Raw genomic sequence first — 23,703 nt, 5'->3', positions numbered from 1 at the left:
TCAGGCGCTAGAGTGGCTCTGGTCGCAACATGGCGACGCCCAGGATGGGCAGAGCATCACCCCCTGGTGGGCAGAGCGTCGCCCCATGGTGGGCGTGCCGGGTGGATCCCGGTCGGGCGCATGCGGGAGTCTGTCTGACTGTCTCTCTCTTTCCAGCTTCAGAAAAATGAAAAAAAAAAAGATGCTTCAGTATTTTGCCTTTCCAGGAACTCCTTCACAACTTGGTTCTTCCTATTGCACAGTAATCTGAATTCTCCTCTCTCTCTATCTACAAGTCTCTAGCTTTGTGAGGAGAAACCCTTATGGTATATGGTCATATTCTCCTTTAACCTAACACACATCACATATGTGCACAAAGTACACCAAAAACATTAAAGCAACTTAATAATAAATATTTTTCTTTACTACTTTTTAAGGAAATGGTTGTAGTAGTGGGTGACTGATTACTAAATTAACAGCAATTCAAAACACAGTTTTTAAAATTGATATTTAATTTTACCTAACTTCTTATGTACCATTACCAAGATATTTTTTTTTTCATGAAAATAATCACAGTGATAAGTCAAAATACAAAATCTCACAATGGAAATTTAAAGGCATCTACACACATTCATGGATTAGAGGGCATGCCTGACTTCTTTTAAACCTCTTTAAAAACTTGAGATTGTTTTGCAGTCTAAAAGTTCAGTTACATTTTGGAATGCAAAGCAGCTTAAAATAGCTTTTGGAACTCTTTTAATTATAGATCAATAAGTGTGTCTGAGTGCAAAATCAATTATTAATTTATGTAAGCTGAAAAATTGGCATGTAATAAAAAGTTTCTATCTTAAGAGTGGTTTTTGCTTTTTGGTAACAAATTAAATGTATAATACAATTAGATGTCTGAAGATCTAATATTTAACTGGCTTAATAAACGTTCTCAACTTTGAAACACCATAAGTTGGAAAATCCTGGACTTTAATAAATGTGAAGTTTAGCATGAACATTAAGTGGAAAAGATATAAATAACAACTTCTGAAACTGTGAATTCTACAAACTGGCTTTGTACAGTTTAAGGCACCAATATATGATGAAAAGACTTGAGGAAGAAGACATGAAAATGTTTTCTACAGTATCTACTGTTTTCTCACATAAAGTCTAAAGTAATTTCTTTGTTGGTTAAGTCAATCTCTTTAAAATACGTTAATCTCTTTTTCTCTGGAAGATATAAAATAGAACTAAAGAGATGAAACAATGCAGTAACAAAGGGCCATTCTTGGTGGACATAAAAACAAGCATCAAAGAAATGAAAAATACAAGCACATCTTAATTCACACTATGCATAAATGGCGTCGGCAATCAAAAATGCATGCTGAGTTTAAACAGACTTCCTTTTTAATCTTTCTTCAAAAGGCAAAGTAGTGAAAGCCAATCTGAAAATGAATCAGCAATAAAACAAGTGATACACAATTAAGCATTTGCAATGTTAACATTGTAAGAGGAGAGAAATCATGAAATAAAATGATGCAGTTTCATTCAAAGTAACTGTTTAAATATAGTTTATTTCAGAATGTGATTAGAGTCACCCTTATATAATATAGATACAAATCTGGCTGTTTATTTAATTTTGTTTTGTTTTAATCATTCCTCCTTAACACCATTTTTCATTTATTTGGTACAAAGCAGTCATTTATCTCCCTTCCCCTTGATAACAAGGCTCACCATCCTTGATAGAAACTGAAAATGCTGTATACTACCATTTGTAATCTCTTTTATTGGTAGAACCTGGATATCAAAATATAAGCTGCAGAAAGTGTGCTCAGTGCTCCTGGGAAATGTTTGCTTCTGGTCAAAATGAGAGAGAGAAAGATGAGAGGGAAATATTTTTTTCCCTTCTTGGTTTTGGATAATGTCATTACAGAATGAGATGATTGGAGCTGCTGCAGCCACTTTGCATCAAATTAAGAGAGGATCTCAGAAGACAGGCCACTGAGCCCACCAGGAACCATGCTATTCATGCGGCTTTTACTTGGTTGCTTTGGGACATAAAAAAAACATCTGAATACTCTTTCACTCTTTTAAGAAAATTGAACCCTGCATCTATTTTAAATTATTTGGTCTACAGAAACACTATCCCTAATATGATCATGCCCAATTTTTTATATAAGTTAAATGATACAATCTCCTTCAAATTGTTTGAAACATTGCAAAAAAAAATAAAGTTTTATTTGAATACTGACAAAGATTCATGGCAAAAACAATATAATATAACAATGCAATATAATTCTCCTGAGATTGCCTTGATTTTTAGTGCTGGGTTTCTCTCCACTAACTATGGTTTACAAATGTCTTGTTATTGTTGTTGCTGCTGTTTTATTCTACATATCAGAGTTTCTTTATTTTCCAGAATTTCAATTATAAACCAAGAAAAGAAAAATGTCAGTATTGCCCAGGTTAAAGAGGAATAAGAGTGACACAACTTTCTACCCATTCGGCTGGCAATCCTTTCTTCTTTCAATCGCTTCTAAACATCTATGGGGAACTTTCAGAACCCCTACTCTAGTCCTAGTGTGGAAGCAAAAGGGCGAAGAAAGAAAAAAAAATCAAATTGATCTTTTACCTACATTCTGGATAAGAATGGCAAAATGCAGGTCAATATGACCTTTTCTAACACTCTACTTTCCAACTCAGGTAGTATAATGATAACCACAGGGGATCAATACATATTTGTTGAGAGAATGAATAAAACTTTTAGACCACTGTGTTGCAGATTGAGTCCAGGTTTATGGTTGTTTTTGTACCAGGACTTTTTTATTATGCAAAGATGTCCTTCTTACAGGCAGAAGCTTGGTATAACATAAAATTGCAAAAAGTGTTGTCTGAGAAGCCCTATTTAATCTAAGGTGTGGATCTAAGCATTTCCAGGAACAATAAATGAATAAGATCCAGTCCCTGTCAAGAAAGAGACAGGATACTATATGTGTCCACAAAGTATGAAGCAGACAACAGATGCCACAAGAGAAGTGTTTTAAAGTATTTTAAAAGTTCAAAAGAACAAGAGTGGGTGTCATGTAAGAAGGATCAGTAAGGAAGTGTTAGTTGACATTGACCTTGAAGGAGAGATTGGTTTTCAGAAGGAGAAATATGAATGAAAGAATTTTTGATGAAGAGGTGATAAAATGTTCCTGAGTAAAATAGTAGCTCACATTTCCTTAAACAGAGAAAGCATAAAGAGAGGCAGGGGAAATAAAAGTACTTGGGGATTAAATTTTTCAAATCTTTGAATTCAAACAAAATTATGTTCCATCTGGACACTTCTGCCCCCTTAGTCATACTGTCCAATGTCAATGAAAAATGTCCAGTCTATTTGAAGTCTTCAAAACATTTTCCATAAAATAAAAATTTTAAAAATTAAAAAGGTATCTTCAGACTTTATCAAATTCTATAATACAATATTAATATTGTATTAATATCTCATTAATAAAAATAAATACTGTTGATATTAATCTTCAATTTATATTTATAACTGAGTACTCAACTATCTTACTTATCTAAATCCTTATGAAATTAGATAATGTTAGATTAGATGATATACACTGTAAATCCTCAGTAAAAATCATGAGCATATGATGCTCACTTTTATGTAAACTGAGATCTAATGTAAATCTAGAGAAAGTGAGATTATGTAATGCAAATTATTAATATTTTAATTCTTTCTTTTCATTTTAACACTCAAATGTTAAAACTTATGATGAATAATAGATTTTTTCTGTAAAAAAATCTCATACAAGATTTGTAATGATTAGAAGTAATGTCAAAAACTAACCTGATTTTCCACAGTGCATCTTAATTGATACATGTCTGGAAATAAAAATTGTTCAAAATTTTGTAGGAGTAAGTTGATCAGATTTGCCTCTACACTACAGCATGTTTTAAAGTGGAAAAATGTATGTTATTAAGCAGCCGGATAACTTGAGTCCTGCTTATTATAAAACAGGAGATCTAAAATCAATTTGATCTAGTGAGGAAACTCACCATTTTTTATTAAGAGATATAGCATTCTGGAATCCAAGGTTTTGTACTACTTTGCATATGTCAATTTTGTCCTCTGTCTGAATAAAGCTGCTTTTATATTTGACTGTTTTGGGGTTTTATAGAGTCATGATAAAATTGATATTATAAAACAAAATAAACATTTATATCTGGGCATACCAAGATTCAAGAAATGTCATTAGTTTTTTTTTTAATTTATTCTGTATAATCATAAGAAAGTAAAAAAAATAGTAAAATACAGTTTAATGTTGTTATCCTTGGGTATAAAGTTAGTAAGTAATATTCACTATCAGTCACATGACTAAATTTCTTATCAGTTTACTCCTTTTTATATATACTCTGGCAAATTCAAGATGGTTTTTCAGCTGTTCACATAAAGTAATATAAACTATAAAAATATCAAAACACAAGAAGCAGAGAGGAATCTAGAGTAATTTTGAACACGAAATTATATCTGTGCATTCTGGAAGACCAAGAAAATGGAAAACCTGGTGAGAAACAGGAATCTTATAATGAAATGTTAGCACACATTTCATTGGAGACAGTAAACTCCAAAATAATTTATTGTGTGGCTATACAGATAAGAAAAACAGAATAATATTGTGTGCAATGTCTTAAATAGTTATAAAACAGGTTCATGAATAGTTTTATATGCCCATCACTACTCACATATGAAACTTAATACCTAAGTGTTACATAATACTGTCTATAGTATTGTGTGGTCTAGAAATCTAACTTTATAGTGACTCAAGTAGGTATAGGCTCAAAGCTTAGACAATGTCTAGGAATTGCTGCCAAATAGACAATCAATCTCAAATATCAATTGTCTCAACCAGACTTCAGGGTGGTTGAGACAGATAATGGATGGTTCAGAATGCTATCTACTGATATGCAACGATGCTGACTTTTCGTTATAAAAATGCTTATAATCAGGAAGTCAGCCAGATGTGTGCTTCAGATACACTGAGAGGCAGATCCAAAGGCAGATTCAAATTCTTTGAAAGCAGCTTCAGCTCTCCTAAGGGTCAGGAATTAGTTATGTACAAATAAAAAATTCTGCACCATCAAGCACGAAAAAAAGGTCACTTGATATCCTTGTAGCATTGTTGTCAGTGGAAGTCATTATTTTTCATTTCACATAGATGATATTAGTCTTAGTCTTCCTTGGTTTGTGTATTTTATCTACTATTTGCTACGATAAGGCAGAATATCTCTTGAGCTTGTCATATATAGATATATATATATAAATTTATTATTATCATTATTATTATTATTATTATTAATTTTTAGTGAGAGGAGGGGAGTCAGAGACAGACTCCTGAAAGCTCCCGAATAGAGATCCACCCGGAAATCCCAGTAGGGGGCGATGCTCTGCTTATCTGGGGCCTTTGTTCCACAGCAACAGGAGCCATTTTTTTAACCCCAAGTGGAGACCATGGAGCCATCCTCAGTACCGGGGGCCAATTTGCTCTAATCTAGCATTTGCTGCAGGACAGTGGGTGGGGGGGCGGGGGGAGAGAGAGGAAAAAGTGAGAGGGGCTGGGGTGGAGAAGCAGGTGGGCTCTTCTCCTGTGTGCCCTGGCTGGGAATCGAACCCAGGACATCCACACACCAGCCTGATGCTCTACCTCTGAGCCAACCGGCCAGGGCCTACCAGTATATATTTTTAAACAACCACACGTGTGCACACGCACATGTGTACATATGTGTTATTTTATTACATTGTCGAAGCCAGCCACATAATTGTTTGACGCTGATGGGCTTCCTGTTTCTTCTGGCTGCTGTCTGGCATTTACAAGAGAGTTTAGTCATTAAAAGAATGTCCCTACTGCTAAGAAGATCGTTTTGAAACTTCTAGTTGTATCGACAGGTTTCTGTGATATTAAGAAAGTGTTACAATAGTCATACTTAAAAAGACCATCCGTTTGTCACAGACAGTAAGAATTGTGTTAAATCTGTGTCTGTCAGAAGTCGTTCTTCACATATCTTTACCCTCCCTTGCTATCATGTCCATCCAGGGTTCAGGCTTATGTTCTTGACACAGAGTCATTTTCTACTTACCAACTTAAAAATTCTTTATTGAAGAATCTGTGACAGCACTTTCTTTAATGACATCAGTAGAGAGAATGTAACAAAATATTGTTTGATCACAACTTAAAACCTGATTTGTCACTTAATTATTCATACTATGAAAGATGATGGTAATAAATGTGACAAAATAATAATTAGTGCAATTAGCAACATGTACCGAGTTACTTAGCAATATTTCCCTAAATACTCTTTACTTTGGAATTCAAAGTGAATCTTAAATCTTCTTTATTTATGTTTTATTGTACTTTTCATTTTTAAACTTTCCCCCTTTTTTTTAAGCTAAACTAACTGAACAAGGTAGATTATTCTTATGGGAAAATCTACCTCTGAGGAAGAATATATTGGAATTTCATTAACTTGTTTGAGGTATTACTTAGACTACAGGTGTTTAGAAGATATGAGCTGACCACAGCATAGCTTATTTGTTGTTTTGATTGTGAATCTGGAACATGGAATCTGCAATGACTTACGTCAAAAAAAAAAATGCAACCATCAAAGGCTATGGCAGCACTGAAGCAATAAAGTACTTTATGAAGACATAAACTGTACGGTGCAATGTTTTTCACAGCACATAATCACAATTTTTGATTTTATGTTTCTGTGTGTTAATATTTAAGGACTAATATTCCCAACTCAACTAAACTCCTTAAGATGCAAGAAGTGTGGCTATTGTACATAATGCTTTAGAACTTCAGCTTGGATGATAGTGTGCACTTGCAATATTTTTTGAATTAATAGATATGTATGATTGGATGAACTTTTCCATATTTAAACTGACTGTGAACATTCATCTTGCAAGCAAAGCATTTTTACCGTGTCAAATCTTTTTGGCACTTTAACTCCCACATTTTGACACCAATGAATATTCTGATTCTATATATTGTTTCTATCACAAACATTAAATTTCTTTAAAGATTTTCTTTTGCTTTTTCAAACCTGGGATTAGTGATGTCTTCCTATTTGTATTGTCTTTTAACCATTTGCTACTTCATTTTCTCAGCTGCAATTTTGCAGTTCATCATCTCTTTTCTTGAGACTTGTTTGGAGGTTCTAGCAGGGGAACGCAGCTACTCGTATACCCTTGACCGAAGAACAGTCCTCTCCTCTAGCGGGGAAGGTCGTCCTCTTTGACCAAGCGCACAGCTTTGGGAGGGATGCACATGGAGCTGTGAGGGAGAAAGGGGACACCCGCCTAGCCAGCCAGATCAGCCGAATCAACCCTGGCGATCAATGGGGTGACAGATGTCGCAGCCAGATCACCCTCACATCCCGTCATCTCTTTTCTTATTGAGACTGACTACTAGAAGGGTTAGTTCAGGGGTCCCCAAACTTTTTACACAGGGGGCCAGTTCACTGTCCCTCAGACCATTGGAGGGACGGACTAAAAAAAAAAACTATGAACAAATCACTATGCACACTGCACATATCTTATTTTAAAGTAAAAAAACAAAATGGGAATGAATACAATATTTAAAATAAAGATCAAGTAAATTTAAATCAACAAACTGACCAGTATTTCAATGGGAACTATGCTCCTCTCACTGACCACCAATGAAAGAGGTACCCTTTCCGGAAGTGTGGTGGGGGCCGGATTAATGGCCTCAGGGGGCCGCATGTGGCCCGCAGGCTGTAGTTTGGGGACCCCTGGGTTAGTTACTTCTCCTGTGTTTGTAAAAATTATGACTGCAAACCTGTTTTTAATTTGAATCATTATTTCTATGTAATGAATTTTTCTTGGTTTCTTTAAAAAATGTTTAATATTACCTAGTACATGTAAAAAGTTTTACCATATGAAATATTACACTCTTGTTTTAATTTTCATGATTGTTTCTACATATAATGTTATCATAAAATGGATGAGACTAATAACCAAATTGTCAGACTATTTAATCTATGCAAAAATTGTTACCATTTCAGGTCACTTTATTCTATTTTAAATACCATTCTTTCGTACATCTTTTACAACTTTTCAAGTTATATAGTAAACTCTTGTTTAGATAAAAATATATATTCTTTATTATTTTGAGTCACATAACCTTATTGATACTGTCCTATTTATTATTATTTAAAGTAGATGTCACACTTTCTTTACATAAAATTTTAGGTTAAAAATATTGTGAAGTATATCTGTATGGAAATCTAAGAAATTGACCATAAAAAGAATTAACATAATAATGATGTAAAATAGTAACATGTAGTAGGAAATATTTATATTCTGGCTACTACATAAAATATATAAAATGAAGGTGGTCTGTTAATAAGTAAAATATGTGTATATAATGTATCACTACATGTTAGAAAAACAAGTACATACCACAAAAATAAAATAAATAAAATAAAATAGTTGTGTCTTTAAATTTAATAACTTTTATATATATACATACTAATAAAATTATTTAATAGTAAAGGGATAACGGTTAACTATTTTTCTTTAAATACTGATATTTTTATAATCTGTGAAATACCAAACACAGGAGGATACTTTAAATTTTATAAACTTCTTTTGACTCAAGTTTAGTTTTCAAATGTCTCTTCTAACCAAAATTTAAGTATGTGTGTGTGTGTGTGTGTGTATGTGTGTGTGTTGGTATTTCTACATGTCTACATATGTCTGTCTATATATAAGTGTGATCCTTCCTTTTTATAAAATAACAGGTAGAGGTCATACTGTCATAGCTTTTAGGAAATTTTTCATAAACAATATACTATATTCCCTAAATGGTCTCTGTTAAAAAAAGAACAGGCCCTGGCCGGTTGGCTCAGTGGTAGAGCATCGGCCTGGCGTGCAGAAGTCCTGGGTTCGATTCCCGGCCAGGGCACACAGGAGAAGCACCCATCTGCTTCTCCACTCCTCCCCCTCTCCTTCCTCTCTGTCTCTCTCTTCCCCTCCCGCAGCCAAGGCTCCATTGGAGCAAAGATGGCCCGGGCGCTGGGGATGGCTCCTTGGCCTCTGCCCCAGGCACTAGAGTGGCTCTGGTCGCAACAGAGTGACGCCGGGAGGGGCAGAGCATCGCCCCCTGGTGGGCAGAGCATCGCCCCATGGTGGGCGTGCCGGGTGGATCCCGGTCGGGCGCATGCGGGAGTCTGTCTGACTGTCTCTCCCTGTTTCCAGCTTCAGAAAAATACAAAAATAAAAAGAAAAAAAGAAAAAAGAACAATGTGCAGAAAACCACGTCTGCTGCAAAAGACAACTTCTGAAATTGGAATTACTCCTGACATTTCATTTGAGGATTTTATATTGGTATGAACTAGGGGAATATTTTTTGAGTCTGAAAGAAAGAGAATTTTTAAAAAAGCTCTTTCTCAGAACAAAGAGTGATGGTTTGGTACAGCTGTTTCTTTAAATTGCTCTAAATAACAGGATGCATTAAATGCAATGGAAAACAGGCAATAAATTAACAGGGAGCTTAAAACAAAACCAAGCAAAGCAAAAGAACAACAAAAAACAAACTATAAAAGAAAAAAAGAAAAGCATGTGAATCTATAAACATCAAGAACATCAATAAAATTTCCTCCACAGCAAATGGTTTCTTTTCTGCTTTACCTTTAAACATCCTCTGTTTGCTGCTGTTGTTATAGTAGTGTTGTTGTTATATCATCTCAAAGACAAGAGGATGAAAGGGCCAAAGCACTCAGCAGGATACTGAAAGTGCCAGGGACCAATTCTCATTCTGCCACTCACACAGAACATAAAACCTTGTCCAAAGAACTGAAACTACTCAAGTCTTGAACTGTAATCTATAAAATGGGCTTAAAAATTCCCTAACAATACTGATACTGTTCTAAGAACCTAAGTGATACTATGGGAGCCTTTCGAAACTGCCATATGTTAGGGAAAGTAATGTGTTACTTGAACAACAGAAGCACATGATAAAGGGTTGAAGAATGTAAGTGATATTTCAAGTTAGAATGTGAGGAAGCATTGCTCTCTAATTTAAAACCGAAGTCATACAGACTTGCCTGAGAGTGAACTAGTGAAGCATTTAGCTTAGAAATTGAGTGCTTTGGACTGCATATAAGTCCTTGAAAACTCTTTTAAATAAATGCGTCCATATCATCCATTGCACAGGATGGATCCCTGGTGAAATGATACTTCACATTAATAGCTAAATTATTGACCACTGTTAATGTGCTCTTAAATACAAAATGGATTTAAAGATTTTTGGAATAACATTGTGGGGCAGTAATTTAAATAAAATGTCATTTTAAAGACATCAGCCTTGTGTACAGAATAGCAAACACGGAACTGGTAATTCATTCATTCACTAACTAATAAATTGTCAACAAGGAACAGTGTGAAAGTTGCTGTGCTAGGCAATCTCAGATTCTAATCCAGGAACCAAGTAATGAGCCTGTGGACAAGAAGGGACGATACAATGTGTCTGTAATCCCTGTGTGGCCGGGAAGAAAGTGAGGTGCATGGTAGATGTGCAACAAAACCTAATGGGTTTTCAGACACGGAACTGAAACTTCTGGTTAGGATCAACAAGGGATATTTTCTGAAGCAGTTGTAAACTACAAACTAAAGGTGGTTATTAAACACTTATTGAAATATCTGATGTTTCTTGAAATAAGTACTAGTAAGATCATAAGTCATATGAGCAGTTTGCAATTTCTTTTCAGTCAATTGGATTTCGCTAAACGCTGCCAATTTTTAAATATTTTTAAAATAGGTCTTAGCCCTCTGGCTCAGCAGTAGGGCATCGTTGGCATGTAGAGATCCCAGGTTTAATTTCTGGTCAGGGCACACAGGAGAGGAGACCATCTGCTTCTCCACTACGCTTTCTTCTCTCTCTCTTTCTTCCGCGCATGCAGTCATGGCTCAAATAGTTTGAGTTGGCCCCGGACACTAAGGATGACTCTATGGCCTCACATCAGGTGCTAGAATAGCTTGGTTGCCAAGCAATGAAGAGGCCCCAGATGAGAAGAGCATAGTGTTCTATAGGTCAGGATGCACATGGGTGACTGTCTCTCTACTTCTTCGCCTGTCACTTAATAAAAAAAAAATCTTAAAATAGAGATATACTGAAATTCTCTTTAAACTGAACTGCATTTTTAATTATCTCAGTTTTAAATGTTCATTTGGGATCAGGCACCATATATTAAATAGAAGCAATACGTAAATGTAAATTAAAAGGCCACAATCTATTTTTCACTAAATATATGAACACTTGGAGTAATTGGAACCTTATACTACAATTTAAATTTTGACTATCTACCTGTCTTTGTGTGTCAAGAATTACAGAGAAAATATATATGTTGAAGAGTCTATACTTAATCCTCAAAAAGAAATAAAAATCTTATTAAATTTGTCTAGCTACTTATACATTATCTTATTGAATCTTGAAATTGAATTTTTCAGTTAAGAATGTTTCATCAAGATTAAAAAGATTAAGAACCTTGCTCCAGAAATAAACTGGACTCCAATCCAGATCTGTGTGAGTTTGATGTTCAGAGTCTTTGCACTTTTATTTCAGGTACTACAAATTTTAAGTAATCATCCATTGTTATACAGTATTTAAAAAAAAAAAAAACCTATTAACTAAAGTTTTTTTTAACTAAGTTTTAATAAATTAAATTTGTTTTCATAACCTTATGATTTTCTTATATAAAGGTATCAGTGAATTTATGTATGATATAATCATACCTTTATGAAATCACAAAATTTTAGAGCACTAAATATCAAATTTCATAAAAACATACTTTCTAACTTGATAAAAATGACTTATTCATTCTATATTCTATTTATTATTGCATTTATTTTATTTATCTTATTTTATATTAATTTATGTTGCATTTTCAATCTGAATTATAAATTAGTCATAAGTTTGTACAGTAGACTTAAATGTATTGCTCAACACAATTTTCTGTAATTTAATTTGCAATTGAAACTCATGTATGTGTATTTGTGTGCATATATGCATAACTGCATGCAAGGTAAATATTACATTTAATTATACATAAGACAGAGATAGGAACAGACAGACAGGAAGAGAGGGAGATGAGAAGCATCAATTTTTTGTTAGGGCACCATAGTTGTTCATTGATTGCTTTCTCATATATGCCTTGACAGGGGTGGGGGGGTATAGCATACCGAGTGACCACTTGCTCAAGCCAGCTACCCTAGACTGAAGCTGGTGATCCTTGTTCAAACCAGATGAGCCCTCGCTCAAGCTGTTGACCTCGGGGTTTCAAACCTGGGTCCTCTGAGTCCCAGTCCAATCCTCTATCCACGATGCCACTTCCTGGTTGGGAAAGTAGCTCATTTATTTCGATGGGAAAAACTTTTTAGTCCTGTTTTGTTTACCTATAATCTAACCTCACTCTGACATCCCAGGCCTCTCATTATTTATTTGAAAAGGAAGCCACTGGAGCCAATTTGCATAAAACTGAGGCAGGGTATACAAGAAAGATCATTGGTGATACAAAAAAATTTAGTATCAATTTTACTATGATCAATTTTACTAGCTGAGAAAACATGGCCATTTGCATTTATCCATTTTCCTCTTATCTGTTAAATAAGATTTCTGGATTAATTAATGTCTAAAATTTTCATAGCTCTATAATACCATTTTAACATATGAGACTTTTAAGAACTGATTGTTTTTTTTCTTACATTTACTTTAATATAAATATACTTAGATAAGCACAATAAAAGAAAAACTTTCTAAATTTTCCTGAACTATTTCAGTGGAAGAATACACTTTTGCTATAAAGAAATCTTCCAGGTTCTTACAAACCAGTTTTATCTTTCATAAAATATTTTTAATGCTTCAAATAAAGGACCTTTATATAATAGCATATGATGACCCCAAGGGATACTTCCAAAATGAAATGCTAAACATAGGTTTATCTTTTTGTTTTTTAAAACTTTTTTCCAGCTTTTTTATTTTTATTTTTTTGTATTTTTCTGAAGTTGGAAACGGGGAGGCAGTCGACAGACTCCCGCATGTGCCTGACCAGGATCCACCTGGCATGCCCACAGGGGGCGATGCTCTGCCCATCTGGGGCGTTGCTCTGTTGCAACCAGAGCCATTCTAGCGCCTGAGGCAGAGGTCATGGAGCCATCCTCAGTGCCCGGGCCAACTTTGCTCTAATGGAGCCTTGGCTGCAGGAGGGGAAGAGAGATACAGAGAGGAAGGAGAGGGGAAGGGGTGGAGAAGCAGACGGGCACTTCTCCTGTGTGCCCCGGCCGGGAATCGAACCAGGGACTCCCGCATGCCAGGCCGACACTCTACCACTGAGCCAACCGGCCAGGGCTCCAGTTTATCTCTTTATGTACCAAAAAGTTTATGAGAATCAACAAAACAGGAGTAGATTAATACAATTAGAAACTTTTCTGTTCTTATTTAAGTGCCAGAGGAAACTTGAACAATCAATGTAACATTTTTGCTTTATAAATGAGACAACTGATGCTTATGTAGATTAAAAGATTAAGTGACTTTGGCAAGATCTGTTTAAATGCAGGAATGAATATGTGTCACTCTGTGTATATACACAGCTGTACACACAAACCTCTCCCCTCAACTCCCACACTCTGCCTACTTTAAAGGGAGAATCACAGGTTTGGCAGTGTTACCCTGGCATGCTGCCAGTTAATATGGAATTTTTCAGTGCTTCAATTATTTGTTTAGAATCATGGAGATATATACCCCAAACAAATATATAGTACACACCAACAATTTAAATAACTTCATAAAGCAGCATAAGCACGCCAATTTTATGAGCAAAGGGAGTTCAATACTTTCACTAAGATTATGTACAATTAAAAAGTCACCTAGCGATTTTTGTTTTGGTTTGTTTTCTTTCTTTCACATAAATTCCAGCAAATAAAAAAAGCTCAGGATATCAAATTAAAATTGTGCCTTACCTTAAGTAAAGACAAATATGAATAATTGCATTATAAACTGCATTAGCGAATGTATAATTAGTAACCACACTCTAGCCTTAAACAGAGTCTCCTAGAGATGATGGAAACAGGATACATTCATCTTTTATTTTTAAACACAAATATTTAAAAGCCTTGGAACCCATGATTCAGAAATGTTTTAGATTCAGGACCACAGCCTGTGATGTACTGCTGAATGTCATTTGCTTAGTCACAGCACTGGAGCATGTAGGTAATAAAAAATCTGTAAGCCTGTCTGCAAAATATAAATGCTTAAGCAATTCTTTGTAGCCATAATTTGTGGTGTAGATGGAATACAATCTTGAATAAACAAGATGAATGAAGTGAAGGGTAGCCACTGTTCTATCATTCTTCATGTAGAATACAGAAACCATTGCTTACATGTCTAAGGGGTAAAGCTTTATGACTCTGAACAATGCACCTATATTTTGAAGTCATATTAAAAGCAAATTAAACAATAAGCTATGCCAAATGAATATACAGAATAGAATCTAAAATTGTAATTTATCATAGAACTAACATTATAGTAATGTTATCTCAAACCATAATATCTACAACTTAAATGGCAACAACTGATTGTCTAAAATGTTCTATAGCATGTCATATTCTGACTCTCTATCTACAGTTTCACAATAGTTTCTGGAACAACGTAGATTTTTGTTTTATGGCCCCTGTCCTCAGGATTTGACAATTTTTCTTGGACTAATAGAGCTTCTCCTTTGGGGCCAATATGGCAATTTAAATAACCAATTGAACCCATGGAATAGTTCAAGTATTATTACTGTATGTATCTAACTACAAAATTAACAAAATATATATGAAGCTTAAGTCATTTAAATATTTAGCTGCCAGAAGTGATATATAAACATATTACTAAAGAGGCACTGCAAAGCTTTCATTACATATTCTAATAATATTTTTATCCCTATCTTCAAATGTTAATTCTTTTTCAAATAAGGAAAGCTAAAAGCAGAGCAAATGTTTAACTTTCTGCCAGAGTCAGTGGTGAAATGATGCTACATAAGAGATTTTTCTGAAATCAGAGGAACTCATCATTCAGAAAGATTCTACTAACAGTGGTCTTGCTGTGATATAAATAATTACTTTAAAAGTATAATCAAGGGACATTTTATGCCTTCTTATGGACCTTGCTGAATACATACTCTTTGGTAAAGTTTAATTAAGTAAATGTCCTAGACTCTTATTATGCCTTTACTTTGTGCCACTAAATAACAAAGTCCATCATTTCATTCATTAATTCACTAGGTTACTGAATTCTATTTTTTCAACATTCTGATAAACACAATAGAGAAACAGAAAACAAAATGAAACTGATATATGCCCTCAATGTACTTATGCTCTTAGAGAAAATAAGAAGTATCAAATAACTATACCACAAGGTAAAATATAATAAACGCCCCCATGAGGTAAAAATCAAGTGTGCGGACTATCCAGAGTGCATAGGCCTCACTTATAATTATGAAAATCAAGGAATAATTTGTGGAAGTCTTTTTATCTTGTCTTCACTTTTGAAGATGAATATTTTTGCATTACCATCTCACATATTACAAGCATTCTGTAATATATTTTTTGTAAGTATAGTTTTATTATATTTCAAGAGTTCTTCCTTTCGTCTAGTTAGCGCAACTCATGGTTATCTTTTTGAAGAAGAGAGAAGGTAACCTCCTCTCTCATTGCATAGTTCTTACTTTACTCATGGCCTTTCTCAAACTGTAGTGTAATCAGCTTTCCATTTCTGTCCCTCCCACTATGAATTCCTTGAGATGGGGAACTCTTTCAAGTTGTTGGGGTTTTTTTAATTTCTAAAATTTAGACTGCATATGGCATTCTAAACCGTAGGTATTCAATAAATGCTTGTGAATGGAATAGATAAATGGATAAATAATCTGAGTTCCTTTAGGCAAAATATATATATATATTTTCTATTTTATTTTAACAAATATTGATTGAATCAAATTCTCTCTGAGATGTACAACTGTACACATTTTTATATAACAATATTTATCTTCATTTTTATTTTTTGATTATTTTAATTTGTATTAATTTTATTTTTTTAACATGGATTCAAGCATCCTACTCAAAATAACTCCCTCACCACCACACTCATGTCCCCCATTACACCTTCTTTGTCTCCCTCATCCTCACTCCCTACCCCCCTTCCCTCTGAGATTTGCTGTCCTGTTATCTATATCTATGTGTTACGTATGTATAGTTTTACTAATCCCTTCACCTTCTCTGATCTCATCCACTCATCCCCCTTCCCTCTGACAGCTGTCCCTCTGCTCCCTTGACCCCACCTCTGCCTCTATTCTGTTCCTCAGTTCACTTTGTTCATTAGATTCCACATATAAGTGAGATCATGTGATATTTGTCTTTCTCTGCCTGGCTTATTTCACTTAGCATAATGATCTCCAGGTTCATCCAGGCCATCACAAAAGGTAAGATTTCCTTCTTTTTCATGGCCGTGTAGTATTCCTTTGTGTATATAGTGGTACCTTGAGATATGAACAGACCAACATACAAAATTCTTTTTAAGATACGAGCTCTGACTCGGTCTGTATTTTGTTCGAGATACGAGCAAAATTCCAAGATACGGGTCATGATTCGGGAAGCTGCCGCTAGTTGGCGCATTGGTGCATGGGTCCAGTTTCAGCAGTTTGATAAATGAGTTGACTGACTTATGAGCTCAGTTACAGAATGAATTAAATTCATACTCAAGGTATCACTGTATATGTACCACAACTTTTTAATCCACTCATCCACTGACAGACACTTGGGCTGTTTAGAATTGTCAAGATCTATTTATCTTCTTAAACATCATTATATACAACATGTTGATATCTCAGTTTATAGGATACACTTAAAAATACACTTAGCTAGATTACATTGTACATTCGTGTCATAGCTTCTACAATTTTACAGTAGAATTTTTCTCTGAAAATTTTAATAGAAATGTGTGACTATGTGCTACATACAGTATTTTATTAGTAAATTAAACTGTTTTTGGAGGAACAATATGAAGCACAGTTTACATTGCACTTTAACTTTAGAGCAAACTAGCTCTGTTTGCTTAGGCAAGTTATTAAAATGTCCTATGTTAAAGTTAAATCACCGACAAAATAATTATACCAAAAACTACCTTTTTTTTAGTATGTTTGCTGGAACTTGTAGAGATGCACAATATATATACTCACTTAATAAATTTTATGATAGTGATGATAGTGATGATAGAGGATAGTAATACTAATAACAGAAACATAATACATGTTATGCCCTGAGGATTTTAAAAAATATTTATATCAACAAATTTACCTTCAACCAGAATATGACAAGAGTATTTCCCTTGTTAGACTGCAACCCCTGCTGGACAGGGTCAGTGTCTTTGTTTTCTTCCCTAATGCTTTATATTTGTTAATTAGGTTAAAAAATAAAAATTGTGCAAGGAAATGTTCTGGAGAGGGTCATATAGCAGGATTTAGTTTGACAAAAAAACTCATCATATTATATGATGAAAGATACAGGAAAAAATGGTAGAAATTGTGGGGGTAGAGAACTGGGGACTGCAATGCTAAGTAATATAAAAGCTTTATCCATAAGGTGTCACTTAAAGATGGTGAAGATGTGGGCTATCTCAGATAACTGCATTCCAGAAAGAACCATCAGTGTGAAAACCTTGAGGCAGTGGTGTTTGCCTGCACGAGTGTTTGTGTGTGTGTGTGTGTATAAGGAAAAAGTCAGGAGGCAAGTATAACTAGAGTCAGTTTTCAAGTTGAATGAGTAGTGGGATATGAGTTTGTCCAAGTAATAAATCAAATTTTAACATTTTTATTAGATTTTAGTTTTTATTCAATTAAGATGGCAAGCCACTGGTAATCTTTAAACAGAAAAATGATGTACTCTGACTAATGTTTTTCACAGGATCATTGTGGTTCCTGTGTTAAGAATAGATTTAGAGTAGGAAAGCATGAGGTTACAAGTCATAGGATTGCTATGTGACTTTTGTAGTATCCCACAAAATACATGATGGTAGCTTCTATCAAAATACAAATTCCATAGGTGTTAATTTATAATTTAAAATTTCAATACATTTCAAAGTAGAGACAATCAGATTCTTAATGGCTAATATGTGGATAGTAAAAAAGAAGTTAAACTTCTTGGACCTGAGCAACTGAAGAGATGAAGTGGGCAGTACTTAGGTGGGGAGGACTGTCGGAGAAATTGTTTATGGGGATGGCAATTAAGAGATAGTTTTTGGACTCATTAAAACTAGGATGCCATTAGGCATCTACATAGATATATGCTGAGTAGGCAGCAGGGTGAAGGTCTGAGAAAGATATGTGTGCCTGTGTGCATGTGTGTGTGCCCACAGGCATGTGTGTTATCAGCACATAGATGAATGTGAAAGCTGTTAGTCTGGTTAAAATCATCAAGAAATCACAAGGAGGAAAGAGGACCCCAGGCAGACACTGAGTGCTCCACCATCACCAATTAGTGAGATGAGAAGAAATAGAACCATTTAATGAGTGATCTGTTAAGATGATGAAGAGTCAAGATAGAAGTTCTCATGGAGGGCGATAGATTAAACAGCTGTGTCAAAATTATCAATAGGTTAAGTCAGCAATTTTCAACCAGTGTGCTGGAAGAGATTTTAAGCATGCAATACCCAACTATTGAGTCAGGGGCACTGACTCCTTTTTTCTTAGACTGTCAAATTAAAAAAGACAATAGACAACACAGCAATAGCCATCTGGTGTGAATGCCCTGTCTTGAACCATAAATGCATAGGTTATATGATAGAGTTGCATCTTAATGGTCAAGTCACATAATATGGTTATGCCTGATTAGTTTATTCTTGGTACCAGAAATTCTTATATATAAGTATAGGTACCTAATTTTATAAAAAGACATTTTGGAGCAAAAAGGGTAAGAAATTTCTATTATTATTTTTTTGTAAAACTATCATAATTATACTTATTTTTTGTCCTATTTTTCATTGAATGTTCTTTTCAAAGTATTCATGCAGCATGTCTTATGTCTTTGACAATATTGTGAATATATCCTTATTTCACTTCTCTAACAGACTCTAAAACAAGCAGACAAAAATGAACCCTGGACTTCCAAGCTCTGAGATCTGCCCTGTTGGTGGAGGTTAAACATGTACATTGTCAGGTGAACAGAAAACACTGTAGATCACTCAATAATTAAAATCTCTTTATAAGAGAAATATGCAATTTTGGAAATCATTATGTTTTATAAAATTCAGACTTTTATTGCAACATTTTTATATTCTTTACCATTACTATTTATTCCCTCTCACTTTGATCTGAAGCCAAACAGAATTATCTGTTTTCCTTGTTAATGTACACATATGCATTTGTTAATACACTAATTTTTGCCATTGACATCTTGACAGGCCTTCTGTTATTCTGTTTTCACTTACTCTGTTACATTAAATCAAAAGGCATGTGAATATAAATTGGGGTGAATTATTTTAAAGTTGAAGGCGGCTTTGTCAGTATTTAAAAATAACAATGAGAGAAAATACAGGAAAGGTGATCAACAAGTCATCAGAAGCCATCATTACAAACTTCAAGGTAGAGAGAAGGCAAGGAAGGTGTAACTTTGAAATAATGAAAGCAGTACATGGCTTAAGAAGTGCATTAAAAACTTTATTGAAGAACTGCATAATATTATGTGAATGAAAGCTGATTGATAGGCAGATTGCATCCATTTTCAATACGATTAACTGGTTTTGTATACATAAGTTAATATTTTTAGGCAGCTAACATGAAACATGTAATAAAATGTTAGAGCAGGTCTCTGCATCTTTATACATATATTTTCAGTTAATATTTAATTATTCTCCTACTTTATTTAAAATTTGGCTTCTTCTCTCTGTTTCTTACTTCTACTATTTCTTTCAGTCAATTTTATTAATCTACATTGTTTAACTTTACCAATCTCCATAGAGTTTTCTATCAACTCTAAGTGGTTCTTCATATATTTTCTCACTATTATGGTTATAATTTTCTTTATTGCTTTATTACTTTTATATGTGATTTTCCCACCCACTGCTGTGTCTCCCTACAGGTGAGATACCTGACTTGTAAAAATATTTTTATAAGTGTTTGCTTGTTTTATTGTGGTGCTTCAGCAAGATTGATATATATAGAAAACTTTGCTACAAGATTCTAAAAAAAAAAAGTTACTAAAAAAGAAAAATCAATTTTCTATTTATCTTTGTGAATAGGGTTAGCCAAAATAAAGATGAGAAAAGTGAAATTTGGTAGATTATATTTAAATATAACTCAGCTTAACATGATAATCAACCAAAAATGTAAAATATTTTATGGATGTTAATTTTATTGAAAAACAAAATCAATATGGAAACAGATAAATTATAAATATTATGTTTATTTGCTTTTACAGTATTGAGAATAAAATTAATCATAAATAAGTATAATTTCAAACAGTAATATGACAAATTGATTTATGAATCTTAATTATCATGTTAAGTAGCATTATTAATTAAGTTGTTTACTAATGCTATTCATTTTGTTGATAATATAATGTTAAAAATTGCATATGTTTAATAATTATAAATTTACTAGAGTTATTTAATAGATAGAAAGATTAAAATCTAAGAAAGACTGAAAAAAGCTAAATATATGAAATAATTGACCACAAGTGAAAAGTAGGTTATGTGTTTATGTACATTAAAAGAGAGAGCTATCAGGTGTTCAAAAATATTAATTACAAAAATATTGTCTTGAGAGTAAATTAATAGAAAATGATAGACACAATGTTATATCCTATCATTGCATAGAATCTACATAGCTTTCTTTCCTCCTAAGGGAACCAAAGTGCCTGTGTTATTGTCATGGATGGTAAAAAAGAAATCTCAGAAATCACAAGACTATCATCTAAAGGTCAACACACTGAGCTCTAATGTTGCATAATTTTCAGCGACAGAGAAAAACCAGGACTCTATCTAGTGATATATTTGTTGCCCCAGCTGCCTCTTCATATAGATTTTTATACTCCCTATGTTTTTGTAAAGTAGATCAATAAGATTTTAAGATTTACATGACTCCCTGAGAAAGGCTGAGTCTAACCTACAGAATCCTATGACAGAGAGAGGTTAAGGACCGAATGTTCTGGAAGAGAATGAAAAGGCTGAAAAAGGAAGTGGAGCGTGTTTCAGACCTGGCATTTCACAAGCTTGAGTAAAAGCAAATTTCCCAATTAGGGCTAGGATTAAATTGAAACCTTCTTTAGACTAAGAAGCAAGATCAAGTGATATCCTCTGACCTTCAAACTGAGACATAAGTTCATTATCTCTGCCATTTCATTACTTCTACCATTCATAGATTCAGAAGTGTATCAGAAAAAAATCACAGCAATACATGAACTCTAAGGTACTCTACCTGGTAACTGCAGTAAACTAGTCTCACCTTTTCATCTTCATATATATTTCATAAGTAATTCTCCTAATGGAATTGCATTAAGTTGTATTCTTCCAAAAAGTAATATAAAATGAAATAATTACTTTGATTTATATGAATGTTTTACATTAAGTAAGCCACCTTGCTTTTACATTATGCAGGAAAAAAAAATATGATTTTGAATCCACTTTAAACTGCTTTATCTTTCTACTTCATGTTCTTGAGGACTCAATATTTTAATTAAAAAATTTCTAGAAAGCAAATGTCATGACTACATTGTGTTTTTAAATACATATTCTGTATTTGTTTTAGTAGATTGCCTATGAAGATTTTAAGAACAGTCAACTGTCCTAAAATGTATGATATATTGAAAGATAAAATCATTTATTGGGTTAACTGCAATCTTTTTTTCGGCTGGAGATAGTAAAATGATTAAATATGCTGATTTCTGGTAAGCATTGAATAGCTTCAATATTACATAGAACAAACAATTACTGAATAAAATATTTTTTAAAATTACAATTCATATAATAGGTGATAAATCAATATAAATTCAACCAGAATTTTACATTTTTAAAAATCAACTCATTAATCAGTCATATGTTAACTTTTCGCATACCTTTTAAGATGTAGTTTCTAAAACTCATTTCAAATTACTGCTACATATTATCTATTGAACTCCATGTTCATGAATGGCAGGTTTTACAATGAAACCATATCCATTGATGGAAAAAATAAAACATCTATCAATTTGTCCTTTATAATTATTTTTTATGCAATGACCATAAATTTCCTCTGAATATATTATATAACCCTTAACTATCATTTCTTGGAACTGGGACAGGATTAAAATCTATGACTGCTCATAAAAGAAAATCATTAGCCACCATTTGGACTAGGACGGTTGCCAAAGAAAATACTCAGCTACTTGTTCTTCATTTTTGTTCATAGAAAAATATTAGATGTGGTAGTTTTAAAACACAAGGAATTGGAAAACAAACTTAAGGTGCAAGTAGTCATTTGCATTTAAAGGCACTATTTGTGGCATGATATATTCCACAAAAATAAAATACTGAAAACCAACTGAATTTCCTAAAATAAGAGGATGAATAATTTTGGTAAAAAATCACAGAAAGGAATAATTTTTAGTAATCAGAATTATATTTTTGATAAATTCTTAGTGGTTAAAAATGTGCTGAAACACTAATACTAAGCCACAGAATAAATAAAAATTATCTATTTGTCTTGATTCTAACTGCATTATTATCTATTATTTGAAAAGTACTAAAAAAAAATATGTGAAGACATATTGCAGCATTAACACAAGTTTGAGTGCTATGATGAGAGGGTATTAGTGAAAATTCTTAATATTTTGCACAGCAAGGTGAGTTATATTTTTAGTATACATTTCTTAATAATGATGTTTTCTTTTCATATTTGTAAAATAATAAAAATTAATTTAAAAGCCAATGTGTGATGAATGAAAAAATAAATATTTAAACAAATACATTACGAGTTAAGAAAGAAAGTTTCTATGGACTGTTTCCGATATATTTTCCTAAAAAAGAAGGGACTAGAATGGTCTGGTAGTGAAGCCAACGTAAAATTTCTGATATATAAATATGTGAACATCATTTAGCTAATAGGGATGTCTCCCTTTCAATAAAAATGATACTTATTCAAGTAAAATCATATTTAGAATGTTCACCTTTATTTTTAAATTCCTCTGCATTTAATTTATATTAATATCTACACATTTCTTTTTAAAAAATCAATATTTACCCATTCAAACAACTATTTTTGAGAGAAATATTAGTCTAATGTACTTTCTAAAGTAATATTTAGTTTAAAAAAACGTATTGCTTTAGTAAAAGTTTAATCACATGCTATATGCCCACTCTCTGGTACCCTAGTTAGATGTAGATAAAGGTTAAAGGTATGTTATAGATAAGCATGCACCTAGTTTACTGGAAATATGTTGAAAGAAAAGAGAAAAATTACCTTATTTTCTAAAACCTTAACGGTAGCTGAGTTTAAAGAGCAAGTACCAAGTGGTTAAAATTCCCTCAACTTCTCCAGCTAAGATTTTTTTTTTTTAATTCCTAATCAGTGTTACAACAAACTACGTGGCTTTTTCAGTTTACTACATAAATTATGTCATTTCACTCATGTCTTTTGGGGTTTGTTTCAAGTTAACTTCATGTT

At 33.3% G+C, this 23,703-nt stretch overlaps 1 protein-coding gene across 3 annotated transcripts in view; it reads right to left on the bottom strand.

Moving 5' to 3' along the window:
- CADM2 (cell adhesion molecule 2) overlaps positions 1-23,703 on the bottom strand; it is a 1,163,936-nt gene that overhangs the window by 656,456 nt on the left and 483,777 nt on the right. The window lies entirely within an intron of this gene.

This window comes from Saccopteryx leptura, chromosome 8 (assembly GCF_036850995.1).
Source record: "Saccopteryx leptura isolate mSacLep1 chromosome 8, mSacLep1_pri_phased_curated, whole genome shotgun sequence".
Lineage (NCBI taxonomy): Eukaryota > Metazoa > Chordata > Mammalia > Chiroptera > Emballonuridae > Saccopteryx > Saccopteryx leptura.
The sequence above is the reverse complement of the archived record's forward strand: the minus strand, read 5'-3'. Positions and strand labels throughout refer to the sequence as shown.